Below are 6,826 nucleotides of genomic sequence, written 5' to 3' on the forward strand. Positions count from 1 at the left end.
ACAAGAATTTGGCACAGGAATTTGGCCTTCTTAGGCTTCCTCAACAAATCCGGCCGTTTCTGAGCTTTCTTCAACAGCGTGGAGATGTGACCATGCCAGGTTCTCTCTGATGCTGATTCCCAGGAACCTGAAACGATTCACCTGCTCCACCTCAGCTTCACTGTAGACAGGAGTGGGTATCTTCATCTCCTTCTTCCTAAAATCAACAATCAGCTCCTTCGTTTTGCTGATGTTGAGGAGTAGGATGTTCACTGAGCACCACTCTACAAGATTATCAATTTCCTCCCGATATGAAGTCTCATCGTTGTTTGAAATCCGACCGATGATGACGGTGTCGTCCGTAAACTTCACAAAAGAGTTCTCTCCATGTCGGGGGATGCAGTCGGGGATGCAGTCGTGGGTGTACAGCCTGAACAGGAGGGGGCTAAGCACACAGCCCTTGGGGGGGCTCTGGTGTTGAGCACTAGAGTGGACGAGATGAGTCCGTCAATCATACTTTATGTCAACTTATGACGCTACAATGTGTGGTGGGGCATTCAGTGCTTCTGCATGTTGTGTAGATGTCACACTGACAGGAAACCGCATTATCACAAGATCATGGTGGCTGGCTACCTGCAGCAGGAGCCACTGGTGCTCTTTTGCACAACTTGCTCTATTCACTTGATGTATTGCTACTTCTAATAAAAGGTATATACAACACTCTAAAGGGGACCATTCTGCATAATACAATTGAACTATACTATACTTTGAAACATTTTGCTGACAAATCTTATGTAGGCCTACCTTGTAGGTAGGTGCAAGTACAATTTTGAATTCAGGACTTTTACTCATTGGCATTGTGGTAATGCTACTTTTACTGCTATTACATTTTTAAATGTCAAATTTACAATTTGTTCAATTGTGTAATCGCTACAGCCTGGTATCACCTGAAAACAATGCATTTCTGTTTACATGGCCAGTCGTCATTATGTCAACAGGCCTGCTCATCATAGCATTCTCCTAATCTGGTAGCCTGTTTCTTTTGTTTGCTCACAATCACGATGAAGATTACAAAAGTGTTAATGCAGGTTTAATTTCTTGTCAGCAGACAACTACTGCCAGAGGCCTTCTCTTCTTTCATTCCTCTGCCCTGCTTCATTATTGCTGTCACTTGGAGCTCAGATGATAATGCCTCCCAGTGATTTGTTCAACAACCTGTGGAAACCTCAATTCATACCTTCACAGACACAAGTACAGACAAATAAAAAATAAATTGAAAGTGTCAAATTTAAATATCTAACAATTCATTTTCTAACTCGTATTTACTTATACAATCCCATACATAATACTGTGATGTAGTCAAGTTAGTTTTATTTTAGCCCAGTTTCAGAAAATTGCCTCAGGGGGCTTTACAATCTGTGCAGCAAATGACACCCTCCACCCTTAGACCCTGGATATACAACATCTATCAGTGCTCCCTGTAGTGCTTCTCATTATAAAGAGGGCAGGTAATGCCTGAATATATTCTGCTTTCAATTTGCATTATGACATTTTTAACCCCATATGTGAAGAAATTTGAAACCAAAACCAGCTATGACAGATCCATTTGTCAAGTGTAGTGTTACTTTCAGCAGAAAGCAGAGCTGGAGTTCTCATACTTGATGCATATCAAAATATATCTTATATTTACTTGAATTTTAGTTCTGGTTTGCTGTAGCTGTAACCCCTGAGTAAAAAATGTCTCTTTGGCTTGTCATATTGGACGGTATAATAGGATTGGCAAGCTAAAACATAAAGCGGAGACAAACATCCGCATGTCTGCCAGAGTAATTTCTATGTAGTAAAACTACTTACTGGTTAATAAAGTTATGAAAAAATATTTGAAAATAATATTTCATAAGCACTCGTGTTGGGGCACCACCTGAATCTCGTTTGCCTAAAGGCCTTCAGGATGCCTTTAGGTATGGTTTTAATAATTACACAATTATTTACTAGTGAGCAGTTAGTCAATAATTGTTTTAATCAGTCAGTCTCATATCAAAGTCGTGAATCCTTAGTCCAGTGACCTGGATTTAAACAGTACACACACACACACAGTTCCTGTGATTAAGGTAAAATTTATTAACCAACTAAAGTGAATACACAGTGAGGTTAAATATATCACATACATACAATAATGATTAAACCAGAATGCAATACATGACAATAACAGAGTTTAAGGTGAATTTAGTTGGTCTATTGTGGAAAGAATTTGAGTGTAAGACAAGGAACACAAGTTATATGATCATAACTAAGTTAAATTTGGCTAGGAGTTTTAGGCTAAAATGACTAAAGGATTAAAGGCTAAAGAATTAGGACATAGAAAAAGGACATCACCGCGCCACAGAATGTAGTTCGTTTGTCTTTCTGCTTGCTGTTTTACAGCCGGTTGGGGTTTGGTCGGCCTCATGACTAGTTAGGCTTATGCTGCGTTCCAGGCAACTCGGAACTGGGAAATTTCCGACATCCAACTAGAAAAACTACCCTGGAACGCCACCTGAAGTCGGATTTCCTACTTATGAACTCTGAGAAAAATATATGTACCCCGACTTAAAGAGTAGCAGCTGAATTACGTCACAAAACAATGTTAGTGCCCATGGATGCACACACTAAATGGTAAACTATAAACTAAAAACAACAAGTATATTTGCATGTATTTAAGTTAAAATAATACATATGGTAAAACCTGTTCTGCATGTACATTGATGTAGAAATATGTTAGGCCTATTATGTAACTGGCTACAGTAAAGACTCAAAGTCATCTTCTCTGCATAAAAGTTACTGTTAAAAATGCCAACACATTATGGAAGTGTAACTACAACACTGACTGACTTGTGGGTTACCAACTGATGTAGCTAGAGGGGTACACAGTTTTATGTCAGTTGTTGCAGTTAAACTGCCATGCTTTTAATTAACACCTAAAACACTGCTGAGGGTGCAACTGTGTGCACACTTTCACGGTCAGCCATGGTTTTCGTTCACTTTCAGTGTCGCGCACCACCATGCACCTGGAACGCATTGAGGTCAGAGAACTCTTAACAAAAGAAAGTAAACGTTAAGAAAATTTCACTGACAATGCCGGGTCGAAATCTTGGGCGTTGGCATTGCTTTGACACGGAGCGCGCTCCGTAAGCGTGCCGAGAGAGAAGCAGACAAGCCAGAGAGCAGCTATGGCTCTGTGTTTTTGTTGCCTGGGGCGTGTTCCCAGGGGGAGGGCTATGTTTCCCCCGAGACTTCTGTGTCTTAACGTTAATAAGTTCTTAAAGTCTATTTACGTGTTTTGTAATCAAATACCCTTCCACAATCAACTCTTGTAAAGTTCTTAATTTTAAGCATTTGATAAAAGTTATTGTTAATCGTCCATAACAATTATGATAGTTACCAGTTAAAAACATTTCATAGGAGCATCTTAACTAAACTTCTAGGAGAATACTGATTGTTAAACATCCTTACTTACAAAATATAAGTTATAAGAACATGGCATCAGATTACAAACAATAAAACACAGAGGCTGTTTCTCAATCTGCGTTCTTGTTTGTACTTGTGGACTTTGAATCATCATAAGTCGCAGCCAAAGTACAGTTCCAATTCAAAAGTCTGCATCTAGCCAAGTACTGTCAAATACCCAGATGTGTTCTTGCTCCGCCTGTTTTACCGAGCCTCCATCGATGGTCACTTGTGTGGACCTCAGATCGCCAGATATCTCAGAACTGTAACTTATAATACTGCTGTTCTTGTGTCATAGTAGTTTTAAGAGTTTTTTAAACTACAAATATGTGGATGATGACAGAGCTGATTTAGAAAATTGCTACAACATTTTCGGAGATGTGAGGTCCCGCCCGCTAACGGGTCCGGCTGTCATCAAGTCTGCTGCTGTTCCAATTGCTGATGCTAATGTTCCTGGAAGTTTGTACTCCGAGGCAAACTTGCCAAGTCCGAGCTTTAAAGTACAGAAATCCGAACTTGGTATTGAGAAACAGCCAGAGTAATGTAAATTGACCCTTTGCTAAGCCCCGCCCACCTTAGTTACTGTTGCTAAGTCCGACAAACTGTCGGCTCTGCCACTGTCTATTACTGCACTCCCCAGAGAAATATTGTCAAATTTGTTGGAAAAAGCGATCTCAGAAGAAAGACACTTTTGCAGTTGCATTATACATTTGAAGGTTGTATTCAGGCTGTCAAACTGACTCAAGCCTACCAATCACACAATACAAGTGAACCACCGCATCCCCCGATGATTGAGACAAAAGACAACAATAAAGATCAACACTCTTCCTGTAAAGCTGGGTAGGCCTCTATTCATTACTACAATCATTAAAAAGCAGAATAGGGCTTTATTACATTCAGTAGGAAGAGAGTTAGCGATAGCTAAACATTACATTAGGAAAAATCCACAGCTGAATTTTCTGGATTTATTTTAGGTTTTGGAAAGCGAATAAATTGGACTTCTATCAACCTCTCTGGGTAGCGACTGTAATTATTACAAGTGCAGGAACAGCGTTTGACCATATCTTGGAAAAATACAGCGAAAAAAAAAGCTAGTAAAAACGACTCCTTTTGCATTAAAAAGTTGCATTGAAAGTGTCGGAACTCCGAGTGAGTCCTATACTGCGCTGTGATTGGTCAGATTGTATTTGGGGCAAGGCTTTGCAAAGGGTCAATTAGGCACAAGGTGAGGGTACTTCAGCTGTCTGAGGGTTGATATCCAACCACCCCCCCACCTCTTTCTCCCAGGGAGAGAAAAAGATTCTGTATTATTCCTTTTTAGTATAAAATAATTAAAACACTGCCTGGTTCACTATGTGAACAATCTGACAAGTAGGTAATTGGTGAGGATTCCAGCAGCAAGGATTACAATCATGAGCAGCAATGTGAGGCCACGCCGTAAAACCAACTGTGTTATTGAAAGAACTTCTCCCACTACAGTGGTAGTAGAATTATTCTGGTCTGGAATATGCACGTCCTGGTATGTGTGGTCCTCCCCAGCTTCCTCTAAATTGGATGAAGTAGTACTGACCTGGTCCAAGTTCTGTATTGAGTCTAGAAGTTTGAGGGAATATTTTGTATTAACACTAAACTGACACAAATGATGTGCCATGTAAACACACACTTACCTAGATTTTCCATCTGGACCATCTCTTTTTCTTCTTTGATCTGGACTCCTGCTCTTACAAGAGCCTGATCAGAGACATGAAAGACAGCTGTTTTCATGTATCGATTTCAGTTATATCTCAAAACAAATAAAAATTTAAGAATCTTTTTGACTGTTCAAATAGTTCAGGTACGCACCTCTTCAGTAGCCTTCTTCCAATCAAGTTTGTACAAAAATATTATAAAAAAAGTTGCTTGCAGTGACACACAAATGGTCAATCCTGTCCATAGTCCTATTATAGACATGAAAGAAGAGTTTTAATGACTTTCCTGAATTACTTGACAAACATTTTATTCATATCATATTAATAAGCTTAATTAGCTTCAGCTTGTGTGAGATACATATATTTACCTACACATTGATCAGATAAGTATATAAGGATCAGCGTCGGAATCTGCAGATTCCCAATATTAAAGGACTGCATTTAGGGATAAAAGAACTTGATCGTGACATCCCTACTACTAACCATTTAGTATTATTTTTAATGTTAATCAGATGTGAGACGCTCACCATTGCACCACCAACAACAATGGAAGTATTTTCTTTGTCAAGGCAAAATAATTGTGGGCAGAGAGTCTAACCCAACACCCCTCCTGCCCAGTATCCTACTCGCAAATGTCCAGTTCTTGGAGAAAAAAAAAAAGATCTTTAAGAGGAGAATTAGGGGTGTGCATCGTCATTGGTCTCACTATTCGATTCCTCGATGCATCACCTTAAGGGTGGGAATTTCAAGGTACCTCATTACAATTATGAGGCTACAATGCGATTGTAAAATGAACAGGACACAGATGTATTTCTCACTGGTACTTTTAAAGCATTTTAAGTATTTGTAACAATCCAAAGTAGTAGGTAGTAATGAAATGCAACTATTTGTTACTTCAGATAAATGTAGCTAACCTTGCACATCATTATAGCGTTATTACTGACCTCTGCTGTTGCTATTCAGATACGTGTTGAACTACACACTTTAAAATGCTCGAGCCAAATCTCTTTCACTCCACCTTAATATATTTGTTCCTTTTTGTCTCGTATAGTGTAGTAATATGTTTGTCTTGTCCTGTAAGTTGATTACTACAATCTTGTAATGAGCACCATGCGCTTTGAGAAACAGCATTCGTTCATTTGTGTACTCGATATGTGGATAAATGACAAACCAACTTTACAGCAGCCAAACATCCTGCTCAGCTTCCAGACCGCAGTCTGAAGGGGAGATGTTTGCTAGCGCTAACTGCTTTTCTAGTAGCTGGAAAACAGATAGACTTTAATAAACGGACATGTGGTGACCTACACTGTACATTTACTGCCAGACTGAAACGTAGTGTTCAAGTTTCCTCTGCTCGTTTTCACGCCTGTCACGTAACTGTCATTTGAAGAATGAGTGGAGGACGCTCACAAAGCGCTAATGCGCTGCACAGTGTGCAGGAGAATTTAGTAGCAGCAGTCACTCAAAAAAGCTGCTGTCTGTGCTAAACAGGGAGAACCACACGTCTCCATTGTGTGCACCGCACAGACGGTCTGGAGCTGCACTTCCGAGTTCCACCTTTTTCGTTCCGTCAACAATTAACCTCTAGATAATATATTATTGACATTTGTGAATTGATTCATAATTATCCAAGTCTGTAACATCTTAGTCTGACATGCCTCATCCCCCAGTTG

The 6,826-nt window shown here is 39.7% G+C and overlaps 1 long non-coding RNA gene across 1 annotated transcript; it reads right to left on the reverse strand.

The window, feature by feature from the left end:
- Nucleotides 1–4,656: 4,656 nt before the first annotated feature.
- LOC119917784 lies at nt 4,657–5,414 on the reverse strand. The gene is made up of 3 exons (XR_005447331.1): nt 5,308–5,414; nt 5,133–5,196; nt 4,657–5,058 (listed from the first exon to the last, which is right to left on the reverse strand). It is a non-coding gene; the product is annotated as an uncharacterized LOC119917784 (long non-coding RNA).
- Nucleotides 5,415–6,826: the final 1,412 nt, after the last annotated feature.

The sequence above is a fragment of the Micropterus salmoides genome, unplaced genomic scaffold (genome assembly GCF_014851395.1).
Source record: "Micropterus salmoides isolate LMB-PRFRI ecotype aquatic unplaced genomic scaffold, ASM1485139v1 Ms_hic_scaffold_2220, whole genome shotgun sequence".
NCBI lineage: Eukaryota > Metazoa > Chordata > Actinopteri > Centrarchiformes > Centrarchidae > Micropterus > Micropterus salmoides.